Source organism: Pan paniscus, chromosome 3 (assembly GCF_029289425.2).
Source record: "Pan paniscus chromosome 3, NHGRI_mPanPan1-v2.0_pri, whole genome shotgun sequence".
Taxonomy (NCBI): domain Eukaryota; kingdom Metazoa; phylum Chordata; class Mammalia; order Primates; family Hominidae; genus Pan; species Pan paniscus.
Genome location: NC_073252.2, coordinates 106,621,597 through 106,648,406, shown reverse-complemented (window position 1 = coordinate 106,648,406; position 26,810 = coordinate 106,621,597). Strand labels below are relative to the sequence as shown.

General features: G+C 39.1%; 1 protein-coding gene across 14 annotated transcripts in view; it reads left to right on the top strand.

Annotated features, from left to right (window-relative positions):
- The window catches only part of LOC129397619 (uncharacterized), a 238,137-nt gene that overhangs the window by 68,104 nt on the left and 143,223 nt on the right, over positions 1-26,810 (top strand). For 4 of the 14 annotated variants that reach the window (XR_010111995.1, XR_010111994.1, XR_010111991.1 and 1 more), the window contains one exon: positions 1-26,810. This exon is cut by the window's left edge and continues 4,683 nt beyond it. The exons of the other annotated variants lie outside the window; for them this stretch is intronic. The gene's annotated coding sequence lies outside the window, so the exon portion shown is untranslated. 14 annotated transcript variants of the gene reach the window in all.

Below are 26,810 nucleotides of genomic sequence, written 5' to 3'. Positions count from 1 at the left end.
TTCTTTTGGATAGATACTTGGTAGTGGGGCTGCTGGATTGAATTCTGTTTTTAGTTTTTTGGGAAATCTCCATACTGTTTTTCATAGTGGCTGCACCAGTTTACATTCCCAGCAACAGAGTATACAACTTCCTTTTTCTCCACATCCTCACCAACATCCATTTTTTTTTGTCTTTTTAATAATAGCCATTCTGACTGGGGTGAGATGATGTCTCATTGTGGTTTTGATTTGCACTTCTCTGATGGATTAGTGATGTTGAGCATTTGAGCATTTTTTCATATACCTGTTGGCCATTTGTAGGTTGTCTTTTGAGAAATATCTATTCATGTGCTTTCCCCCACTTTTTTTTTTGAGACTGAGTCTTGCTCTGTTGCCAGGCTGGAGTGCAGTGGCGAGATCTTGGTTCACGGCAACCTCCGCCTCTCGGGTTCAAGCAATTATCCTGCCTCAGCCTCCCGAGTAGTTGGGACTACAGGCGCACCACCACACCCAGCTAGTTTTTATATTTTTAGTAGATGGGGTTTCAGCATGTTGGCCAGGATGGTCTCTATCTCTTGACCTCGTGATCTGCCTGCCTTGGCCTCCCAAAGTGCTGCGATTACAGGCATGAGCCACTGTGCCCAGCCTCTCCCACTTTTTAATGGAATTATTTGTTGCCTTTTATTCCTGTTGAGTTGTTTGAGTTCCTTGTATATTCTGGATATTAGTCCCCTGTTGGATGAAGTTTGCAGATGTTTTCTCCAATTCAACAGGGTGTCTCTTCACTTTGTTAATTATTTCTTTTTTGTGCAGAAGCTTTTTTTGTTTAATTAAGTCCCGTTTGTCTATTTTTATTTCTGTTATCTATGCTTTTGAGGTCTCAGTCATACATTCTTCGCCTAGACCAATGTCCAAAAGAGTTTTCCCTAGGTTTTCTTCTAGTATTTTTATATTTTTAGAGCTTGTGTTTAAGTCTTTAATCAACTTCAAGTTGATTTTGGTATGTGGTGAGAAATAGGGGTCCAGTTTCCTTCTTCTGGAATGTGTCTATCCTATTTTTCCAGCACCATTTATTTAAGAGATTGTCCTTTCTCCAATATGAGTTCTTGGTGTCTTTGTCAAACATCAGTTGACTGTAAATGTGTGGCCTTATTTTTAGGTTCCCTGTTCTGTTCCATTGGTCTATATGCCTATTTTTATACCAGTATGATGCTGTTTGGGGTATTATAGCCTTGTGGTATATTTTGAAGTCAGGCAATGTGATGCTTCCAGCTTTGTTCATTTTGCTCAGGATTGCTTTGGCTCTTGGGTTCTTTTTTGATGCCACATGCATTTTAGGACTGTTTTTTCTAGTTCTGTGAAAAATGATGGGATGTTTTCATTAAAATTGCATTGAATCTGTAGATTGCTTTGGTCCATATGGTCATTTTAACAATTTTAATTCTGATTCATGAGCTTGAGATGTTTTTCCATTTGTTTGTATTATCTTCAATTTCTTTCATCAGTGTTTTGTAGTTTTCCTTGTAGAGATCTTTCACCTCTTTGGTTAAATATATTCCTAGGTTTTTATTTCTTTGTTTGTTTTTGTAGCTATTGTAAATTGGAATGCCTTCTTGATTTCTTTCTTGGCTAGATCATTATTGATGTATAGAAATACCACTGATTTTGGGGCATTGATTTTGCATCCTGCAGCTTTACTGAATTCATTAATCAAATCTAAGAGTTGTGTGTGTGTGTGCACACGTGTGCGTGTGTGTGTGTGTGTGTGTGTAGTCTAGGTTTTTCTAGGTATATCATATCAATAGCAAAGAGGGACAGTTTAACTTCCTCTTTTCCATTTTGGATGCTGTTTATTTTTTTCACTTGTCTGATTGCTCTGGTTAGGACTTCCAGCACTGTGTTGAACAGGAGTGGTGAAAGTGAACATACTTGTCGTGTTCTAGTTCTTAGAGGAAAGGCCTTCAACTTTTCCACATTCAGTATGCTGCTAGTTGTGGGTTTGTTGTATATGGCCTTTCTTATTTTGTGGTATGTTCCTTCTATACATAGTTTGTTGAGAGTTTTTTTTGTTAATCATGCAGCCATGTTGAATTTTATTAAATGATTTTTCTGCATCTATTGAGATGATTATGTAGTTTTTGTCCTTCATTCTGTTGACATGATATATCATGTTTATTGACTTGCATATGTTGAACCATTGTTATATCCCTGGTATAAATCTCACGTGATCATGGTATATTATCTTTTTGTTTTTTGTTTATTTGTTTGTTTGTTTGAGACAGGATCTCCTTATGTTGCCCAGGCTGGAGTTCAGTGGTGTGATCTTAGCTTATTGCAGCCTCAACCTCCTGGGCTCCAGCAATCCTCCCACGTAAGCCTCCTGAATAGCTGGGACTACAGGTGGATGCCAACACACCTGACTAATTTTTGTATTTTTTGTAGAGATGGGGTCTCACTATGTTGCCCATACTGGTCTTGAACTCCTGGGCTCAAGTAATCCTACCACCTTGCCTTGGCCTCTGAAAGTGCTGGGGTTACAGATGTGATAATCCAATAGCAAATCCAACAGCACATCAAAAAGATAATACACTCTGCCAGGCCCTGGGGTATTATCTTTTTGATGTGCTGTTGGATTTGGTTTGCTAGTATTTTGTTGAGGATTTTTGTGTCTATGTTCATCAGAGATATTGGCCTGTAGTTTTCTTTTTTGTTGTCTCCTTGTGGTTTTGATATTAGGGTGATGCTGACCTCATAGATGAGTTAGGAAGAATTCCCTCCTCTCTGATATTTTGAAATAACTTCAAGAAGATTGATATTAGTGCTTTGTACATTTGGTAGAATTCAGCTGTAAATCTATCTGGTCCTGGGCTTTTTGTTGTTGTTGTCTTACTCATTCAATCTTACTACCTGTTATTGGTTTGTTCAGGTGTTCTATTTCTTCATGATTGAATCTGGGTAGGTTGTATGTTTTCAGGAATTTATCTGTATCTTATAGGTTTTCCAGTTTGTCAGTGTATAATTGTTCATTGTAGTCTCTGATGATCTTTTGTATTTCTGTGATGTCAGTCGTAATGTTTCCTTTTTCATTTCTGTTTTTGTTGGGATCTTCTTTCTTCTTGGTTAGTCTAGTTAGTGGTTTATCAATATTGTTTATTTTTTTGAAGAACCAACGTTTCATTTTGTTAATCTTTAGTATTTTTTTAAGTCTCTATTTCATTTAGTTCTGTTCCAATCTTTATTATTTCTTTTCTTCTGCTAATTTTTGATTTAATTTGTTCTTGGTTTTCTAACTCCTCGAGGTGCATTATTAGAATGCTCATTTGTAATTTTTCTACCTTTTTGGTGCAGGCATTTAGTCCTATAAACTTCTCACTTAGCACTGCTTTTGCTGTATTCCACAGGTTTTGGTATGTTTGATATTTATGTTTCATTTGTTTCAAGAAATTTTTTGATTTCTGTTTTGATTTCCTCATTGGCTCAATGGTCATTCAAGAACATGTTGTTTAATGTCCTTGTATTTGTCTAGTTTTGAGAGTTTCTCATGATATTGATTTTTAGCTTTATTCTGTTGTGATCTGAGAAAATACTTGATATGAACTTGATTTTTAAAGATTTTTCTGAGACTTGTTTTGTGGCCTTACATATAGTCTGTCTTGGAGAATATTCCATGTGCTAATGAGCAGAATGTGTATTTGGCAGTTGTTGGATAGAATATTCTGTAAATGACTAAATAAAGCCTACTTTAATTTCAATTTTTTGTGTCAATTTTCTGTCTAGATAAGCTGTGTAATGCTGAGAGTGGGGTGTTGGGAAATCCCCCACTATTCCTATACTACAGTCTATCTCTCTCTTTAGATATAGAAATATTTGCTTTATGAATCTGGGTGTTCCAGCCTTGGGTGCATATATGTTTAGAATTGTTGTATTCTCTTGCTGGATTGACTTTCACTAACATATAATTATCATCTTTGTCCTTTCTTTTTTTTTAACTGTTCTTGATTTAAAGTCTGTTTTATCAGATATAGCTACTCCTACTCACTTTCGGTTTCCATTTGCATGGAATGTCTTTTTTCATCCCTTTGCTTTCAGTCTATATGTCTTTACTAGTAAGATGAATTCCTCAAAAGCAGCATATAGCTGAATCATTTAAAAAATATCAATTCAACCATTCTCTATCTTTCAATTGGATAATTTGATCCATTTACATTGCTATGTGAGGTTTTGTTCCTATCACATTGCTAATTGTTTTCTGATTTTCAATATATTCTTTGTTAATTTTTTTTCTGTTATTGTCTGTCATTGTGGTTTGGTGGGTTTCTGTCATGGTACCATTTGAGTCCTTTCCTCCACTGTGTGATTTCTTTACCAGTGAGATTTACAGTTTGATGTGTATTCATGATGGCAAATGACATTCTTTTGCTTCCAGGTTTAGGATGGCCTTGAGCATTTCTTGTAGAGCTGGTCTAGTGGTAATGAATTCCCTCAGCATTTGCTTGTCTAGGAAAGACTTTAATTCTTCTTCATTTACAAAGGATAATTTTGCTGGATCTAATATTCTTGGCCCTGACCCATGTTCAATTTCTGATATTCTTTCTTCTGCTCAATCTAGTCAGTTGATGAAGTTTTTAAATGTATTTTGTATTTCATTCAATGAATTATTCACTTCCAGAATTTCTGTTTGGTTCTTTTTAAAAATGTCTATGTCTTTAGTAAATTTCTGATTCATATTCTGAACTGTTTATCTGACTTCTTCAAGAATTCTCTTGTATCTCACTGAGCTTCTTTAAAATCAGTATTTTGAATTCTTTATCTGGAATTTTATAAATTTATTTATTTTTGAGATGTCATTCTGTTGCCCAGGCCAGGGTGCAGTGGTGTGGTCTCGGCTCACTGCAACCTCTACCTCCCAGACTCAAGCAATTCTTCCTGCCTCAGCCTAACAAGTAGCTGGGATTACAGGCACCTCCCACCATGCCCAGCAATTTTTAAAAAATTTTTAGTAGAGATGGGGTTTCACCATGTTGGCCAGGCTGGTCTCAAACTTCTGGCCTCAAGCGATCCACTGGCCTTGGCCTCCCAAAGTGTTGGGATTACAGGCATGAGCCCTGAGTCCAGCTTATAAATTTCTTTTTGATTGGGATATGTTGCAGGAGAATAATTATGTTCCTTACGAGGTTTCATATTTCCTTGCTTTTTTATGTTGATATTTGTGTATCTGGTGTAACTGTTGCTTCTTCTAATTTTTTGAAATTGCTTTCTTAGGGAAGGACTTTCTTCTGAAGGTGTATATAACGTTGTTGGTTGGGTAGGACACTTTGGGTTTTCTTTTGGGAGCATGCAGTATTGTAATTTCTGTATGACTTCTTTGGCTATAAACAGTATCAGTGGCATCTGTGATTTACTCAGTGGCTTATGATGTGGTTATTATTTGAGACTGTGGTGAAGTTTTGCTGGGGAGTAGGATGCCATGGGCCAGTCACCAGGTCTCAGTGGTGGTAGTGGTGAGCTTAGCATGCCTGTTCTTTGGCTTCAAGGCAGCTTGTGCTGGCACTGGTGTTATTGGGTCCAGGAGGGTTGATCCTTGCCTCTAGGTGGCTTGGGAGGGTGCTGGTAGTGCCAATGGTGGGGAGGTTGCTGGGCATGTGAGCAAGTTCTTGGGCCCTTGGAAGCTGGTGTGATATGGGTGATGGCAGTGGCGGTGATGGAGCATCCCCATTGGAACCCACACTGTGGCCTGTGAGAAAGCCCAAACTAAACCTGTGAAAGACTATGTGGAAAGAGAGAAATGCCCAGCAACCCCCAAGCTGTTCAACTCACCCATCTGAGATAATAGACATTGAGAAATACAGACAATCTGTCTCCTCTGTGCTCCATCCAAATTCTTGGAATCAAAAGATATAGTTGCTAAAAGTCACTAAGTTTTGAGATCTTTTTCATGAAGCCACATAAAACTGTAACATATAGGAAATAATTTGAGACCTTGAATGTCTTGAAATGTCTTCTATTTATCACTTATTTAATAGTTTGGATGGATATAGAATTCTTGATTATTAGATTTTTTCTTCAGAACATTGAAGGTATTGTTCTGTCGTCTTCCAGCCATTAGACACCTCAGTGGCATACAAAAAGGCACATATTACTTCAGAGATTCTGAGGGTTTTCTGAGCTATGTGATAGAAAATGAGGCAGAGATCAAGTATATATTTCTTATTATAATATCGCACTCTATTTCCTCCATCTACATCCTAGTTTTCAAAATTGTGTTGTTCTACCCCTCTACTACTGTCATTCTCTTGTAGATTAATCCCTTCTTAAACCATCTACTATAATATTAATAGGATTAGGGGAAACAGTGGTTGTAATTGTGTGTGCAGGTAACCTGTATTTCTGTTTTGTATGCTGTATTATTTAGAATTATTTGTTTCACATTGTCTCCCCTATGAAATTGTAAACTCCATGATTAGGGACCATTCTCTTTTTCACTACTGTATCCTCATCTCCTAGCACAGTGCCTGGCACGTAGTCGTTATTTAATAAACATTTCTTAAATAAATGAATAGAGAAATGCCCGAGGCAGGAGGCAGGAAAGGTGACAGGGACAGACACCTCAAAATAAAACATTATAATATCCCTCATCGTTTTGTCTAGACCAGTGGTTCTTAAAGGAGGGCGACTTTACCACCCAGAAGACATTGGTAATGTCTGAGGACATTTTTGATTACCAAAATTAGAAGGTGGGACAGTTTGCTATTGACATCTAATGAGCAGTGTCCAGGGATTCTGCTAAACATCTTACAATGCACAGCACAGCTCCCTGCAACAAGGAATTATACACTCTAAATGTCAGTAGCGCTGAGGCTGAGAAACCCTGGTCTAGACCAAGCTCTAATATATAGCTAATATTTATAATTTGGTATTTCTTAAATACGTGGCCCATTTTCAAAATACCACAAGCGTGGGTCAAAACTTCTATCTTTATGCCTTTTTTGGTGTATGGGCTCGGTGGAGAAGTACTAGGTTTGAGTATCCTATGGCTCACCCCTTTATAGCAGTTGATTTTACATATTCCCCACCTTTTTTTTGAAAGCTAGGATTAGTGGATAAGGAAAAGAGTAGGAAAGAAATCCACAGAGTCCCTACTTAATTCATTAATTTTCTTCCTACCTTCAGTTGTAAGTAGATTTAATGGTGTCTTACATTGTTTCTCAGCTGTTCCCCTATCTTCTCAGAGAAAAGTGCCTACCAGGCTGTTCACAATAACCAAACAGGGTAATCATAGCACTCTAAGACTAGAAGGGGCCTCGTTTTAAGGTAAAGTAATTATGCCTCATGTAGCTAGCTCAATACAGAACTAGAATAAAAATTTGGGTTTGTACTATAAGGTAGCTGTATTCTGTTGTAGCATGTTCTTCGAATTAAAAACAGCAGCCACAAAACTCTGTTGACTACACAAATCTATCTTCAACAACGCAGTGAATAAAATGCTTACCCTATTCTACTTTCATAAAAACTGAAATCACCTGGGGCGACCATTCCATGTTATCCAACCATACCAAATGCTACACCACAGACAGTTGATTATGACCTTGCAGACAAAGCATGGATTTGTAGTTATACGTTGTGACATGCAGCACATTTGGGAGTCTTGCGTAAGCTATGTTTTGATGACAGCTATGTTTGCAGAATGAATTCATTCAGGCTAAACTCAGCAGTTAGTCATGGTTGGTTATTTAATGCTTTACCACTCCCCAACTCCACCTCTCTCTTCCAAATTCATCATTTAAGTCCAGACAAAGTTGGCACAAAAAGGAAGTTGCGCCTTCTCCTCTGCAGTTCTTGTTCCACTAATGACTTCTTATAAATTCAAAGCTAACCATTTTGCTTTTGTTACTCTCTCTCTAGAAGCTGGATAATAATATGGCCTCCTTCCTCATTTTCTTCTCCCAGAGTTTTTTTTTTTTTTTTTTTTTTTTTTTTTTTTTTTTTTTTACATGAAGTGGAGTGCAGTGGCACGATCTGAGCACACTGCAACCTCTGCCTCCTGGGTTCAAGCGATTCTCCTGCCTCAGCCTCCCGAGTAGCTGGGATTACAGGCGTGTGCCACCACACCTGGATAATTTTTTTGTATTTTTAGTAGAGACGGGGTTTTGCCATATTGGCCAGACTGGTCTCGAACTTCTGACCTTAGGTGATCTGCCTGCCTCAGTCTCCCAAAGTGCTGGGATTAAAGACATAAGCCACTGCACCTGGCCTTCTCCCAGAATTTCCGAAAGCCCGTAACACAAAAGTTCTTTGACATCTTCACATAAATGAAAGCCCTGAACCAAATCCTTGTAGTCTCTGACTGCTTCTCCCTTCACAGCTCTGTGTCATGAGAGTTCAGTCATTCCTTTCTTTTCTCACCTTGCCTAAAAGTGTCCTCTTCCTCCAGGCTCTGCAGTACTTCTCTAAGCCTGAATATTTAACCACACTTCTGGGCTGGGTTTTTTAACAGAAGTCACTCAGCCTTCTCATTGGGCCACAGACTGGAGTGGATAATCCGCCATCATCTGTGACCACGGAATAGCTTTTAAGCTCCTTTCATCGCCAAGAGGGAGCCTGGATACTGGCTGCTTTTCTATCAATCCCCCACTGAGCACTTCCTCCTTCCTCATTTATGTTCATTTTCTTGTATTATTTATGTACGTTACTTTTCTCCACTAAATGTAGTTCCTTGAGGACAGGACTCTATCCACAGAATCGCCATGACAGCCAACTCTATGGTTTGTCCCTAATGGATTTAATTAGTATTTGTGCTAGAGTGATAGGGGAAGTTATAGCAGATGTGCTCTATGTCCTGGTCCTTATTTCCCTTTTTACCTTATTTATCTGGTGACTTCCTATTTATGTAGCTAGATCAGGGGGCATTCATTTCTTTAGGGGTTTTCAATGATGAGATCAGAAAGGAAAAAATGCAAATTCTTGCAAAATAAATTTAACATCATCATTTTTGTCCTAAATATTAAAATGGGAAAAATTTTTAAGGATAAGCAAATAGGTAGAATCATTTTTTCTCCCTCCTCCCCACCTTCCCTACCAGGTCAAGATCCCAGCAACTAAAGATAAAGAGTGTGGGAGGAGCAAAACAGTTTAAGAAATTAGTCTGGCCAGGAGCAATGTCTCATGCCTGTTATCCCAGCATTTTGGGAGGCCAAAACAAGAGGCTCACTTGAGGCCAGGAGTTCAAGACCAGCCTGGGTAACATAGTGAGACCTTGTTTTGATAAAAATTTTTTTTTTCAGTTAGCCAGGCATGATGGTGTGAGCCTGTAGTCTCAGATCTTTGGGAGGCTGAGTGGGGAGGATTGCTTGAGCCCAGGAGTCTGAGGTTACAGTGAGCTATGATTGCACCACTGCACTCCAGCCTGGGCAACAAGGTGAGATCCTGTTTGTAAAATGAAAAAGAAGAGAAAGATATTAGTTTGTCTGTGGACCTTGTCTCCTGCCCCAACCCCCAGAGAGCTTAAGGATATCCCTGATCTGAGTTCACCTGGTCTTTCTGATCTCTTCTGGAACTCATCTATGACTTAGAGAAAGAGGATAGAGATAGCATTGAGGGTAGAAGGAGCACAGTGAGTGCCTGTGACAGTTCAAGGTTCTTTGGGGAGCCCAGAGGACTATAGATGACTGATCTTCTGGTTCTGTAAGAAAGTCCAAGAAAATAGGGACAGAAGGAGAGGTGAAAAAGGAGAGAGAGTGGGGGAGAGGGGAAGATGAAAGGGGAGAGAGAGAGAGACAGAGAACCCACTACCCAGTAAACACATAGAAGGAAAAGGGGAAAGAAATAGAGAAAAAGGAGAGAGAGGAAAAGGAGAAAGGGAGAGAAAGAAATGGATTACCTTCTCTACCTGGCTTGAGTTGAGATTTTCTACGAACCAGGAAAGGGTCGTCCGAGAGATATGTAGTAAGTAGATCAAAACTGTTTCGTAGACCTGAAACAATTGGTTGTCAGCAATATTGTATCATTTAACCTAATATCACAGGCAAGGCTGCATGGTAACTTTCAGGAGCAGTAGGCACTTCCTCCTTAGAAAAAAAGTAAAAAGTATATTTTATGACCAGGTTAGAATAAAGGTGAATGTATTAACATTACACATTAAAACGTGTTCTTTGACCTAAAACTTTATTTTTTCCTTTGGATTTCTAAAGAAATAAAAATCTGTCCATGGGCCCTAAACATATTGTGAGTCTCTAGTCGCTGTGCCCTTTGTGCCTGCTGGGGATGTTGGCCCTGGCAACAGGATGAACCACTGGAGCCTGGAATTCTGCCACTGAGAGATTCCCCGGGAGCATGGCTTTCTTTTCTTTCCTGGGTTCCGTGGATTCTCTCCTTCTCCTCAGGTATGGTATGCTAGTCCCTCTTGCATTCCTATAAATAAATACCTGAGGCTGGGTAATTCATAAAGAAAAGGGGTTTAATTCACTCATGGTTCTGCAGGCTGTACAGGAAGCATAGCAGCAACATTGGCTCGACTTCTGATGAGTGCCTCAGGAAGCTCACAGTCATGGTAGAAGGTGAAAAGGGAAGCCAGCATATCACATGGTGAGAGCAGGAGCAAGGGAGAGAAAGGGGAGATCCTAGACTTTTTTTTTTTTGAGTCAGGGTCCCACTCTGTCACCCGGGCGGCAGTGCAGTGGTGCAATCATGGTTCACTGCAACCTCAACCTCCTGGACCCAAGCAATCCTCCCACCTCAGCCTCCCAAGTAGCTGGGACCATAGGTGGGTGCCACAATGCTCAACTAATTTCTTTTTTGTTTTTGTAGAGACAGGATCTCACTATGTTGCCCAGGCTGGTCTCAAACTCTTGGACTCAAGTGATCCTCCTGCCTTGGCCTCACAAAGTGCTGGAGTTACAGGTGTGAGCCATTGAACTTGGCCTCCAGACTCTTTTAAACAACCAGATCTCACGTGAACTAACTGAGCAAGAACTCACTCATCAGCAAGGGGATGGCACTAAGCCATTCATGAGGGATCTGCCCCCATGATTCAATACCTTCCACTAGGCCCCACCTCCAACATTGGAGGTCATGTTTCAACATGAAATTTGGAGGGGACAAACATCCAAACCATGTCATATAGGTTTCTCCTGCATTCGAGATTAGAGGTAAATAAATGCCTCTAATCTCGAACCCCAATCAGAAAGTCCCTCATGTCATTAGTAAGGATAATTCCATTTCAACTGGGAACTAATTGTAAATGCAGGGCTTTCATGCTGCTATGTATATTAGCTTGACAATCCAATTGAGAGCTGCCCACTCTAATATTAAAAAACAAGCAAAACCTCAAAGCATCACTCTCACTATATGGATACAGAGCTCCTGACCACCATGCACATTGTGGCTAGTGACCAGGGAAGGGAACTAAAGGCTCGTCTTCATTGTTGGGTGCATTCACATATTGGCAAGCTTGCAGAACTCCCACCCATTTCCCTCTCCACTTATTGCCCTATTAAGACTGTGGCAGAAAACACATCGGATCCTGCTCTGAAAACCACAGGGGCTCATAGGAGTGAGTGACATTTTATTTCTCTGCCTTTCAGGAATTAGCCTCCTTACTGTCAGACCAGCCACAAAACTTCCTCCCACTTATCCCTTAGATGTCAACTACCCACACTTCAAATCACCCTGGAGACTGATGTGACTGGGATGATTTGACTGCATGTAGGTCAGAGCTGCCTCCAGGCAACTTGTGGGGCCAAGGCTCTGTGGCTAGAAGGAAGTGAGCATTAATACATCACTTAGAACAGCAAAGATCATCATCTGAACATCATCATCTGAAAGATCATCATCAGAAGAGCTGTGAATATCACCGATCTGATAATTGGGTATTTTTGGTAAAACACACACACACGCACACACACACACGCACAGATGCACACAGCCCTGCTTTTATGAGAATTGCGCTTAAATAGATGTGGGTGGAGGTTTTACTGAACTGGATATTTCTTAACTTTTGGAGCACAACACCTAGTCTCCTAATTCCTGTCCTGCATAGCATGCTTACACAGTATTTTAAAATTAGAGATAATTAAATTTGATTTTGTTTCAATAATTATTTTGACAGTTTTAAAATATCTTTTGGAATTGTTTGTACCATTCCAGTCCTTTTCAAATCCAAGACTGAAATGAATTTTTCTAGCTATTTATCCTATCTTTGAGTTAAGAACATAGGTCCTTGCATTTCAGTTTAATAGGTGATTCTTTAAAATTTGTTTATTTATTTAGAAGCAGGGTGTCACTATGTTGCTGGCTGGTCTTGAACTTCTGGGGTCAAGTGATCCTCTCACCTCAGCCTCCCAAGTAGCTGGGATTACAGGTGTGAGCCACTGCACCTGGCTCTAATAGTTGATTTTTGAAACCATATGGAACATTTCAAGTTAATAAAAATTTTTAATTAAAAAATATGTGCACAATTCACAGATGATCAGTCTTTTGGAATTATTATAGAATATTTTTGACAATAAAACTATGCTGAACTCAATCTTAATGATTATGAAGATATTTTCTGATTGCAAAACTATGAAAATTAATGGCCATTGTGATATTGTTGTGAGTCTAGGTCAATGTGGAGTTCTGGAGACAGAATAATACCTAAAGTAGATCTGTTTTTTACTTTGGGAACTGATTATAACACCTGGAAATTATGTGTTATATTATTTAATTAAATGAGACAATGTATATAAATAAACCAAGCATTGGGGCTTGGCACATAGTATTTTTCAGTCAATGAGAGAAGAGTTTGAATATGAAATTTTTTATGCACTGGGGAGTAACTTCCTAGATCTATTTCTCTATGTACTTCCTCTCTGTCAATCTCACTCATTCAACAATACTTACTAAGCATATACTATTAATATTATATTGCATTGATTCTAAGTCAGACACATAGTCACATTTTATTAACTCTAAAACTGTGATCAGTTTTAACATTGCTGGTGGCTTACAAATACTGTCAGCTAGAAGCAATCATGATGTACTAGTTGGCTATTCTTTTTGGTGGCACAATTGGATAACTGAGCCCCTTCGTGTTTCTGTCAACTGACGTTTATGTTTGAGGAAGGCACATGAATCAGGGCCGTTGTTTGAAATCTAACCTTCGGCAAAAATCGGTAAGGAACTAGCCCTCAAACTTGCCTAACGGTAGATGTCAGCGGCTTGGATGAAAATTCCCAGGGATAATAGAGGAGTACTCTTTTAAGAAATAGTGTAGCACCAACACTCTAGATGGTACAGAAGATGGATACTGTGGGAAAGTCAGGGACACTGATCACTCTATTTGAAAGGTAATTCAGCAAATTTAGACTCACACATATAAAGAAGTTTAGAAAATTGAACCAATTACTTTTGTTTATATTTTTCTTTTTATGTATGTGTAAGAGATAAGATAAATATCTGTGACTAAATATGTCTCTTATACCAAATAGAAAAATATATCCAAGAAGAAATTATAATGTCATTGTTTTATTAAGCATTATGTCATGCTTTTTGGAGGCATTTCCACCCTTTTTTATCTTTCTTAATGGTATATAAAATTGCAGTGCATTTCACCATCAGTGGTTCATTGGATTCGGTGAAGTCTAAGTAACTGCTGGACCCTGCGTTAGGCTTTTTAGATACAATTAATTAAGCAAATATTTATTTATTTATTTATTTAAATTGAGACGGATTCTTGCTCTGTCGCCTAGGGTGAAGTGCAATGGCACCATCTCGGCTCACTGCAACTTCCGCCTCCCAGGTTAAAGCGATTCTTCCACCTCAGCTTCCCAGGTAGCTGGGATTACAGGCACTCGCCATCATGCCCAGCTAATTTTTGTATTTTTGTAGAGATGGGGTTCTACCACGTTGGCCAGTCTGGACTTGAACTCCTGACCTCAGGTGATCCACCCGCCTTGGCCTCCCAAAGTACTGGGATTACAGGCGTGAGCCACCACGCCCAGCAGCAAATATTTATTGAATGCCTACTGTGTGCCCCAAGCTGTTCTAGGTGCTATAAATGGGCCAGACAGGCTGTCAGGGAGGTTGCCCTGGCTGGGAAGACAGACATCAGACAACATAATTCCAGAGCTGGATAAATACTAGGGAGAAAAACAAATGCGTGATGTATTATAATGGATATTGCAATAGAGTTAAACACTGGGATTTAAGACACAATTTCTGTTCACAAGGCATGTATGATCTAGGGTCAAAGTAAGTGGTGGGTAAAATGCCATGAACTCCTGAAAAGTGTGAAGGAGGTAATAGTTAAACTGCCCTGAAAGGCTAGTAAGATTTAGCCAGCTGAAGAGCACGGGAAGGGCATTCCAAGCAGAAGGACGATCATGTTTAAAGGTGAAGAAAGAAGAGGGAGGCTGGTGAGTTCCTTCAACAGCAACTAGTCAGATGGCAGAGTCTACAGTGTGAGGGGCAAAGGAGAGGCCTAGAAAGGTAGGCAAGGCTTGGAAGATCTTGGATGTTATGGTGAGTCTTTTGGTCTTTACACTAAGAGCAATGGAGAGATACTCCAGGATTTCATGCAGGGTATAAGCATGATAGGATTTGCGTTTTAGGAAGATTACCCTTGCTGGAGTATGGAGAGTGGATTAATCTTCTTCCCTCTCCCTCTGCAAGCAAAGATGAGAGTTGCAGTCATTCAAAGATAAGAAGATGGTAGCCATGTTAAATTCCCCAATTTTCCCAACTTGATTGGATTGTTGTCCTGTTTGTATGGGGTCTTTATAAGAAAATGTCGACTTCAGCAACTATGATCTCTGCCCAAGGTGAGCCCAGTTACAGACACTACAATGACTTTTAAATGAAGTCCTATCAAGTTACTTGGTTAGAAAAACAGATTAATAAACCCACTGATCTAGTGAACAACCTGTCAATAAAAATGCCACCCCAATTACATGATAAAGTCAAAAATCAAAGTGTACAGTTACCCTCCTAAGCTTCTGTGAGACTGAAGAATTTCCATCTGAGATTTATCAAAGGGTCTCAAAAGGCAAAGAATGGTTCAGATGAAACTCAATTGATATTATATTTCTGCCAGAACTCTGAGTTTTCTACAGGTCACAGCCTGTCAAGTATTAAAAAAATCATAATTTTATCACAGATTCCTTTTACGGTTTGGAAGGCAGAATGCCCCAGCAAGTGCTAGACTGATAAATGCTGGTCATGTGTCTGTTTAAGCAGATGTAAATGAAAATGCCAAAAGGCTCAAGTTCAAAGGATTCAGTACCTGAGAAATGTCCCTTTTTGGAATTCCCTCTTTGGAAATGCACTTGGCAAAAAGGTTTCTTAAGCAGGCTGGGAAGACACAGCTTCAGTACAGTTCGTGCCTCTCCCAGCCAGCTTGACCACCATCATTTCTTCCTGGAGCCCATGAAGGGCTACAATGCCTAGAAGCTCACTTGGAGAGATGCGCTGTTTACTGAGCTACCCTGGAAGGCTCCAGATCACAGAGCGTTGACATGTGTTCCTCAGTTGCTTATGCCATTTTGAAAGTACTTGAATTTCATAAGCAAACTGTTGTTGCAAGGAAATAACAATGGGCCTGCTTAGTCACCTCCAGACATTTTATCCTGTGTACTTTTGTATTTCTGTATGCGCACAGGGCTTAGTCCTGCAGGGAACCATTTAAAGAATATAGATAATACCTATCAGTGTTGAGTCACCCTGTCAAGAGAGTAATGTACAATTGTGCATCCTTGTAAGTTATTTATTATACTCTGAGGTTTGAAGGAATACAGTTTCCTTGATGAAGAGATAAAAAGGAGCAACATAAAAGCAAGGTAAAAGAAGAACACTTCATTAAAACTAAATCTACCTTCCGGTCTTAACTTTTTTTGAGTTGATATTTTTAATTAGTAAAGTATTACTAAAATTTATCGCACAAAAATTTACTTTGTAGAACATCTTTCCAAAAAACAAATAGAACATGTTCAAGACAGAAGGAATAAGGTTGGAAAGGGACAGAAATACATGTAGACAGAGAAAAGCAGAGAGATTGGAAGACAAAAATAAAGCAAAGATGAGAGAGAAAGAGAGAGTGAGAGGGGGAGAGAAGTTGAGAGTTTAAGAGAGATAAACTAAAGAAATCGAGTTCTGTAGAACTGGAATCTTCAAGATACAATTAAACAAACTAATTCCCCAGAGAATGGAAGTAAACAGCTCTGAAAAAGCACCAGTTTTCTCTGTTGAAATTAGTGAGAGGAGTTCTGTCCAGTTAAACAGAAAGGACTGAGCCCAACTCCATTTCACTCCCGAAAGGGTTATAAAATGAGGCTATAGAGAATAGGACGAGTCAAGAGGAACAACAGATTCTAACTTGAGCAAACCAGCACTCTCACCTAAACATGAGGGGACGAAGCAAAGGTTTTGTAAGGTGCTTTGTGGTTCTAGAATTCTATGTCTCTCAGGGTGCGTAGGGTGGCCACTGAGAAGTACAGTGGTGGGCTCAGATCCAAGAGAGGGTGGAGAAGGAAGGAAGTTGGTGTTTTATTCCATGCTGAAGTTTAATTCAAATTCTAGCTTGTTTATCCTTTTCTTCCCACTGCTCCTTTACAACAGAACCTCAGGACTAAATAACTCTCATAAAAAGAGCTGATTTTCAGGACAATATTGGGGTTTAGTTAAATAAGCAATGCAAGAAGTCAATGCTTTTTAAAGTACCACTTAATACTGTGACTGTTTAAAAGGACTTAAATTTGAACTATATAAATAACATGGATACAGTTTCTTTGTAAAAATTGAAAATATTATATGTCAGGCTAAACTCCCCTTTCACCACTACCCTTCTTTTTTTTTTTTTTGGCAGGGTCTCACGCTGTTGCCCAGGCACAATCTCGGCTTAGGGCAACCTCCACCTCCTGAGTTTGAGCGATTCTCATGCCTCAGCTTCCCAATTAGCTGGGATTACAGGTGCACGCCACCATGCCAAGCTATTTTTTTTTTTTTAATTTTTAGTAGGGACAGGTTTCACCATGTCAGCCAGGCTGGTTTTAAGCTCCTGGCCTCAAGAGATTCGCCCACCTCAGCCTCCCAAAGTGCTGGGATTACAGGCATGAGGCACTGCACCTGGCTTTCACCACTGTTCTTAATCTCAAATCATCCCAACCTCTCCCAATCAGTTTACTACATTTTCTTAACAGACCTTTTTCTAGGTAGAAACTACATAGTATTGTTTCATGTTTGTAAGTATGTCTTTTTAATATAAACAATATATTTTTAAAAAATTTTATGTCTTAGAGATGGATCCTTATCAGTATGCAAGCTCCATCTCATTCCTTTGAACTACTTTGTAGTGTTCTGTGGCTTAGATGGATCATAGCTTATTTAGTCATTCCTCTATGATCTACAAGTGGTTTCCAAGTTATTGTTTGTTTTTTGCTACTGCAAATAAATGCTGCATCCTTGTATATGCTTCCTTGTATACCCTATGCAATTGTTTCTCTAAGGTAGAAATAATTTGGTTTTTAGCCTTTGGGTCTCCAGGTCTTATGTACGCAGCTTGAATTTAGCTACATGCCACAGAAAATTTGAAAAATGGCCCCTAAATTGGAGAGAAGAGTCACTTTTTAATCTTAGCAAAACATTGGCCCACTTCGCAGGTTCATAAAATGACTACTGTATTCATTTTCCTGTCTAGGTGAGACTATTGGTTAAGAATGCTACATATGGCATCACACAGAAAAATACTATTTTAGTGCTCGTCTTGGCAGCAACATATACTAGAAAAATACTATTTTAATATTCTTTTGTAGCTTGCATGTTAAAAATGTGTTTCAGGAATAAAAAATAATTTTATATTTATGTGAAAACATGTATAAACCAAGACTTTCAACATACTGCAAAGAGCCACTCTATAAGAGTAAAGTATTTTCTTTTACTAAATGAACACTTAATCAATAACATGAAATGGGCAAGAATGAAAAGAGAATAATGTCAAAATTGAAAAGCAGCTGATAAGCTCACATCGTCATTTTTGACATGTAATGTCTATACTGGCAGCTTTAGGATCAATCCAGTCACAAATCCTTTGAGCAGCTGTTTGTATGCCTTCGACTAATGAAGCTCTTTGAGTGCTCTGTTATTAATGTCATAAAGGGGAAGAGAGGATAAAGAAAGAGACAGTGGACCAAAGAAGAGACATTCTAAAAAGAGACTCCCTTTCCCCAGCCACTTGTGGAAATCCATTTCAGGTCAACTGGGACCAATTGTGAGTTCTGGCCTTGGGCAAAATTCCTATTTGCAGTCAATAAATTAATGGGTGACACCTTTAAATGGGTTAGCTTTAACTGAATCAATGTCTGATGTGGCAATCTATCCTCAGGCCAAATTCCCACTGAAGTTCATATGTTGGGCCTCACTGAAGAAATGGACAAATCCTTGAACTTTTTTTTTTCTTAAATCACTTCTTTAAAAAGCAGCATTCAGGCGCTGTTTTTACTTTCCTGTCCTTGCCCATCCTTTCTTTAATTGGCATGGAAGAACTCCCAATATTAATTGATTTCATTTGCACAGAACTCTACAATGTACAGAGTTCTTAGCCTGGGTGATTCTAGTTGAATCTGTTTCTTCTAAAAAAGTTGTCCATAAGGCCAAAGAGGTAACCGTTCTTTTACAGTAGCCCTTTTGAAACCTCTAGGCAGCAGGAAACAGAGAAGGGCTGCTCTGTTGGTTCAGCTGGCTTTTACAGCTGAAGATAACATGAACCACAAATCTGTCGAGGTTCATGTTTTCTTGGAGGGGGAGGAGAATTCAGGGAGCAAAATAAAGAGAAGTTGAAGTTTAATGTTTCATAACTGTGTGCTCTTTTCCAGGTTTTATTCCTCTAATATTCTCTGTGTGTGGCCAGGCCCTTCATAACACAGTGCTATTGAAGAAGAAGGAGAGGGAAAAGGAAAAGGGAGGAAAGGGTGGAGGTAGGGATAAAAAGTAGCCTTTGAGGGGGCAAAAAGACCACTGCTTTTAAGTAACAACTTTGACCTTAACTGGAACTAATCAAGCCCTCATGGAATTGAGTTGGCCATTCAATTCTGAAAATAGGATAGGGGGTAAGTATGTGGATGGAATTTGTAGTGAAGCCACAAAAGGGAAATGACCCACTTAGAATCTTCTCTGGAAAAAGTGGGTTCCTGAGGCGTCAAAAAGTTGATGGGACGAGAGCTTTCCTTTCCCTGAGGGTATACGTGGGTAATGTCTGCTAGGAAAAAAAAAAAAAAATTGAGGGACAAAGATGGTGGAAACATTGGAACATAATCTTTTTTTCTATTTTGGAATCTATTTGTGGGATTAAAAATTGGGAGAAATATTTAAAATCTCTGGAAAAAGAGCAAGCATTGGCATGTCTACGTTATATATGCAATGCTGTTCCTCCCATCAGAAGGGGAGGCTAACAAGCTTAGCTGCTGAGGAGAAGCATATTTTATTCTCAAGTTGGCCAAGCTGTTTCCTGCCCTTGGAGCAAAAACCAGTACAGCCAGTGCACCCTGATGATATTTGTTTTCTCCAAATATCAGAACCTTTTAAATAACAAGCACATTATTCTTTTAAAGGCTCTGAAAACATGAATGAATAAATACAACAACACTGTTGTATCTCTTCCCTTGAGAACACCCTTTTCTCTAGAACTATACACCATTGCTGGAGTTTCTGAATGTAAATTTAGAAAATGACCATTTTTCTTTTTTTCTGCCCAAACTGGACTCGAATTCCTGAACCCAAGCAATCATCCCACCCCAGCCTCCTGACAGCTGGGATTACAGGAGACTGCCACTGCACCTGGCTGGCAATTGTTTTTTCATCTCTCACGAGTGAGAAAACATAGCCAAAACACATAGTAGTGATGAAGTCCTATAGCCTTGAATAGAGGCAATAAAAATAAGGCCAGTTATGGTTTCTGAGCTGAGCTGGGGTCTCTCAAAGCTGAGCAGAGTGTGCTGGGCAGGGCGGAGGAAGAGCGGGGTGGTAGCTATACCTGTGATGGAAAGGCTCCACAGTGGTGTTTGACAGTTCACGTCATTGATGAATAGTTCTCAGGTGCATAAGCCTAGAGCTATAACAAAAAGGACCTTAGATTTCATATAATCCAATTCCTTCATTGTGCAGAATGACTTGCAAGGGTTAGTGGCAGAGTCAAGCCTAGATTCTGGGGCTCTTGTCTTCCAGGTTGGTATTTTCCATTGCTTTGAGTTGGGCATTTTACCAGACAGGTTAAAATACACAGTCTCTGTGTTCTAGTAGCTTACAATTTAAAATGTCTGTTTCCCAGAAGAAAAAGGAGTAGTTTAGGGAATGAATGAACGAACACTAAGAGGACCAAAAAAGATACTTGGTTCCAAGCTCGCGTCGCTGGGTGACCATAACAAAACCACTGATCTTGTCTGTGCTTGCGAAGGAAGCTGAGGGAAAGCGGGGACTGGGGAGCAGCTTCATTCACCTTTTTAACAGTTAGTGGTTCTGCACTAAACCAGAGAAGGCTCTTTACTGTGCCATGAGGGATGTAAGAGTGGACAAATGTGAGGTTAAATTTCTCATTTGAAAGTGTGATAATGGAATAATAATATTAACTGTTTCTCTAACAAAGGTCAATGTACATTCTCACAGTGACACAAAATACCCTGGCTCTGTACTTCTTCCTTTACAAACAGGCCCATGTCAGCTTCCTGGCTGACTTCTGGTAAATCATCCTAAAACGATTCCTGGCATTCACCTCATAGAGGGTTAAAACTTCCTCTGCACAAACCAAGGGCTACACACAGAGAAGAGAGGCTACAAAGGAGGATATTGTTGCTTATTTTATACCAACTGCGAGAAGAGAATGCTGAAAGGAGAAAATGCTGTGGTATAATTTTGAAAATCTAGATTCATAAGAAAAATTTTATGGAGGTTATTTTATTTTATTTTTTAACTCAAATTTTTTTCTCTCTGTGTTCCACCCAGACTAAACCAACCCTAAAAATGTCCTTATTTGGGTGAAAAAGACCCTTAATGCTATAGAATTCTGTGTGGAAACCCAGAAACAGAAGGTTGACCGAGGCAGCACAGATAGGGGTTAGTGATACTGATCCCTTGTCTTCTCACCCTTGACCCTAGAAGGGCTTAGTGGCAAAAGGAGAATTTCCTGCAGGGCTGCGTTCATCCTTCCTGTTAGCAGAACTGGAGGAAGAATACAATGTACTAAAAAGCAGCCCCTCCCTCATTCCTCTGCCTCATCTACTTCTTTGAGATAAATGAAAGAAGGAAAATAGCCATATCCACCAACAACCCTGAGGATCCCTGACAAATGGTCCTAAGGTATATCACACCACATCCTTGGAAACCAGGAAGAAACCAGGGAACAGGATTGGGTTTAGCTCGTATAATTGAGTTTAGCTCGTATAATTGAGTTTAGCTGTAATTACTGTGTGGAAAACTGCAGTATTTTCCCTACCATAGATTGGATCTTCACCCCTCATGAATACTGTGCTGGTCAGTACTACATCTTGCAATCTTTTGCTCGTGTAATTTTCAAAGGTGGAATATATGCAATGAGGAATTAATGTCTGTTGAAAATACATGAGCTGCTGGAAACTTGTATGCGGTTGCATTAGAATATGCAGACAAGCTGATATAGTGCATGTTGGAACAGTCCAGAATGAGACAATATTAAAAATATTTATTTTGGGACCCGAGGTAGGTGTTGAAATGGATATGAAGGGCATGTAGCCTCACCCAACTGTCTTTTTGTGCATTGCCGTGCCATTTAAAGGGCCAAGCATCTTTTGAGAATTGATGCGCTTTATTTACTAAAAGTAAAAATATCTTTGGTCCCATTTTTCTTTTCTTTTGGGGGTAAAAACTAATTTGTTAATTGTCAAGATAGCCAGGCTGAAGAAAAAATGGCTTTTCCCCTCGTTTTTAACCTGCTTTGATGACATAGTAACCAAATAACCAAGTGGTTCATATACACTCAAAATATTGAATCACAGTCTCTAGGGGCAGGGCCGGATCATCAGAACTTTTCTAAAGTTCCCCACATCACTCTATTGTGCCATCAGGATTGAGAAACCACTTGTCTGAAGTCTCACCAGTTTAAACTGACATTAGTAAGGAGAAAACTTAGTCCAAAAGAGAAGGCTAGCAAAAGGAAACATGTAAATCAGCTACGAAATGTGAATGTGTTGCTTCAGGAATTGCTTCATTGAATTAAGGGCATGAAAAGAACTTTGAGAGTTCAATTATTTCATTCATGTGCATCCAAATAGAAACATACTCCGGAATTGATGTTCTGTTTTTAACAGCTTTCAGTGCTACTTATCCAAGCATCTTTTGTAATCCATTCCCAAATATTGCAATGGATGGAAAAGCAAGCAAGCAAGTAGGCCAATAGTACAAAACATTATAGAAAGAACTTATTTTTACACACAATAAAAATGGAAGTAAAATTAGTTACTTTAGGATTAGTTAAATTAGGACAAGTTAAATTAGGATTGAGACTATGCATCGTGGGTAAATTTTCATATATGCATATTACAATAACACTGATTTTGCAAGACCAATTTATGACTAATCTTAGAGTTTCCTACCAGAATATTTCTTCTTAATTCCAGAGAGGATGTTTTTAGCTATTTCTCTGATCTCTTATAAAGGTACTGGCCTGGCTAGATTTATAAGTAATTTTCAGGTCATAATAGCAATAACCTATAACTTACTGATATTTGAAAGCTGTAATTATTGGAGGAGAAAATTACAGGTGAATCTTTCATCTTCATTGAGATACAAGGGGATAGGAAAGCTTTATAAAAGAAAAGACCAAAAAAAAAGTCATATAAATGTTAAGGTTGAAAATATAAGATCTGTTTTCTTAATTAAAGGAATTTGGCCACATATAATAGTAAGAAGGTTTTTTGTTATTATTTTGATTTTCAGAGCTAAATAGGCAACCAGCTGGTCTCAGCTCCATGTCTGATGGTCTCACCTCTTTGTTTCCTTTAGGGTAATTTCCTTTTGCCTTGTCTCACTGTACCCAGGAGGTCCGTGGAGATCCTTAAGGAAGGTGTGATGGGCCGTGGGGAGAGACCTCAAGGTGGGATTCCATTCAGTTGATAGCAGGCCCTCACTCTTTGTATGAAGCAAAGTTCAAAGAGCTGAGCACAAGGAAGGAAAGCAGTTGCTGAACAATGAAGAACAGGATCCAATGGGAGACACAAAATCAAGAAGCAGGGAGCAGTTACTTAGCCCACTATATTAAATAGTCAGACTTTCCCAGCTCAGCCCAAACTTCCCAGGGGCCTCTTAGGATTTTCGTGTACCCTAGGATGCCTTTGTCTTTGTGGGTCCCTTCCTTCATTGAAACAATACTAAAAATTATATTTTATAACTGTGTTGATATAAAGACAAATAATTAATACTGTATGTTAAAATATAGTTTTTTAACCTAGAATTTTTTCTTCTGTTTTTTAAAAGAAGTTAAACGTTTTTGTGGGCTCCTAAAAGCAAGGCTCAGACCTTCGGCACTATGCCAACTGCCTAAAGGGTAAGTCAACCCTAACTGGAGTGGGTTAAGTGAGGAGAGGACTAGCAGAATTAATAGGAATAATAGCAGGTGGACAGATCACATAGGGCCCTTTAGGTCATAGTACAATGAAAAGGATGTTGGAGTTTATTTTCATAAGTGAGATGGGACATTTTTGAGGGTTGTAAACAGAGAAGTGATATGACGTGAAACATTTTAAAGGGATAGTTCCTTTTGTAGAGAATATGCTATAGGAGGTAAGGAAGAAAATCATAGAGACCAGTCAGGAGGCCATTCTGATAATCCAGGGAAGAGATGATGTAGCTTGTCATAAGGTGATGGTAGAGGTGATAAGAAGTGGACAGGTTCTAAATAGATATTAAAGGTAAAGGCAAGAAGGATTTGCTGATGGATTGGATGTTGAATGTGATAGGGATGATTCAAAGATGACCTCAAGGCTTTTGCTTGAACAACTGGAAGAGTGAAGTTATCATTTATTGAGATGGAGAAAAATTGTAAGGAGAGCACATTTAGGGAGGAAAACAGAGAGCTCAGTTTTGGACATGTTAAGTTTTATATGTTTATTGACATACAAGAGGAGATAGATATCTGGAGTTAAAAGTGTTTCAGACTGAGGTAGAAATTTGGAAGCACCAGCTTACAGGTGATATTTAAAGTCAGGAAGAGAGGATGATATCAGAGAGATGGTATTATGTAGATTCAATAGAGAAGAGATTAAAGGACTGAAATCTCAGGTATTCCCATATTTAGAGGTTGGGAACATGAAGAGGAACCAGCAAAAGCAGCTTTGTAGAAGTGGCTAATCATTGCCAAGAAAGAGCGGTGTCCTGGAGACCAAGTAAAGAAGCACTCAGGTCTGCACGAACAGTTGCTTTCAAACTTGGACCATCTCTGGCTGCTTAACACCACAAGAAATTATGGTGCACCCACAAACTTCCTTCCTGATGGGGGAGGAGGCTAAGTGCCTACTGCCAAAAATGGAATGGAAAATTAATCTAACAACCATTTCCCCCCTCTATGTGACAAAAAAATTTAATCTCATATGGTTCAGTTAAGGCACAAATACCACTAAAAGATTAAAACATACCCAAGAAATAAATTTTTTCTCCTGGCAGGAGAGTCCTTTCTGTAGATGGAACCCCTCTTCTGGTCACATCTGAAAAGGCATTTTCTTCCCTAGAGCTCCAACATGATTTTAGATGTATAAAAGGAAACAATGGGAAGCATGTACAAATGGCAGTCTGAGGTAGGAACCCAACAGTGAATTCTGTCATGGACGTGGACATGGTGAACATGTAGATATGATGATGGAGGGGCTTAGAAAAAGGAAAAGCATGGCTTAAACCTAAGAGAGAAGGAAAAAGATGCAGTCATAAAAAACCCAAAACATTCACTGATACAAACTGAATATTCATGTCCTCTCCCACCTGAAATTCCTGTATTGAACTTCTAATCCCTGGTGTGATGGTACAGTAATTCCCTCTTTTCCATAGAGGATATGTTCCAAGACCTCCAGTGCGTGCCTGAAACTGTGCATAGAACTGAACCCTATATCTACTATGTTTTTTTCCCATACATATATACCTAAGATAAAGTTTAATTTATAAATTAGGCGTAGCAAGAGATTAACAACAATAGATAATAACACAATAGAACAATTATAACAATATACGGTGGACCTTTGAACAATTCAGGATTAAGGACCACTGATTTCCCCCTCCCGCCTGTGCAGTTTTGACCTCACTTAACTACTAATAACTTACTGTTGACCAGAAGCCTTACCGATAACATAAACAGTCAATTAACAGATATTTTGTATGTTACTTGTATTACATACAGTATTCTTACAATGAAGTAAGCCAGAGACAAGAAAATGCTATTAAGAAAAATCATAAAGAAGCGAAGATACATTTACTATTTATTAAGTGGAAGTGATCATCATAAAATTCTTTATCCTTGTCATCTTCACATTTAGTAGCGTGAGGAGGAGGAGGAAGAGGAGGATTTGGCTTGCTGTCTCAGGGGTGGCAGAGGTGGAATATGTGGAGAAGGTGGAAGGGGAGGCAGGGGAGGCAGGTACATTTGGTATAGCTTTACAAAAATACTTTATAATTTCTATATGACATTTTTGCTGTTCCGTTTCTTGAAAAATGTTTCTGGTGGTACCAATCCTTCTTCCACCATTTGCTTTAGTTTCAGTGCTTGTATCAAATGATCCATGTTATAAAAGAAGTCAAAAGCAATCTTGAATAATTGGAACCCTCCTGCCAGCTGGTTTAATGTCAACTTGTTTTCTGACACTGCTTCTTCTACATCTTCCTCACAGTCTGGCAGTGGTTCAGGAGCACTCATCTCCATCAAGTTTTCATCTGTTTCTTCCTCTGGTGTGGTGTCCATTAGAGCTTGAATTCATCCAAAACCCATATCCTAAAACCTTTCACCTTCTACCTTTTTTTTTTTTTTTGCCATATCCACAATCTCTTTCATGATTTCCTTGATTGACTCCATCATAAATTGTACAAATATCAACACCATTTCTCCAGTAGGAATTAATTTTTTTCATGCTTAAACTCATTTATGCCTAGTGTTCCATTATTGGAACCCTAAGCATGTGGGAGTTATTTATATCCTATTACTCAAGGTCATCACCAAGGTCTGATTGCAAAAATTCAAAAAATTGCAACCTCAGTCATAAATGGGTTAATGGCTTTCATAGTTTTTTCTATAACAATGATGGCACCTTCAATGGTGTAATCCTTTTGGATTTTCATGATATGCTTTCTATCGGGGTTCTCTTCCATGGCATTGACTATCCTTTCCCTACAGTAATGTGTAATGACCTTTAAAGGTCCTTTTGACCCCCTGCTCTAGATGCTGAATTAGACACATTGTGCTTGGGGGCAAGTAGACCATTTTGGCAACTTTGGTGTTGAAGCAAAGAAGAACCTATGGGGTTCTGGGTGGCCCGGGGCATTGTCCAATAGCAAACATTAAAAGGTTACTGGCAGGGTACTTTCTGACTTCAGAGACAAAGCACTGATGGAACCCATTCAGAAAAAGTGTTCTTATTGTCCAGGCCTTCTTGTTGTACAACCAAAAGACTGGCAGCAGATGTTTATCTTTTCCCTTCAAAGCTCACAGTTTTAGTGGCTTTATAGATAAGGGCATCCCTGATCATAAAATGGACTGCATTTTCACAAAATAGTAAAGTTATCCTATCCTTCCTGCTTTAAATCCTGGTGCTTGCTTGTCCTTCCTATTAATAAATTTCCTTTGTGGCATTTTTTTTTTTTTC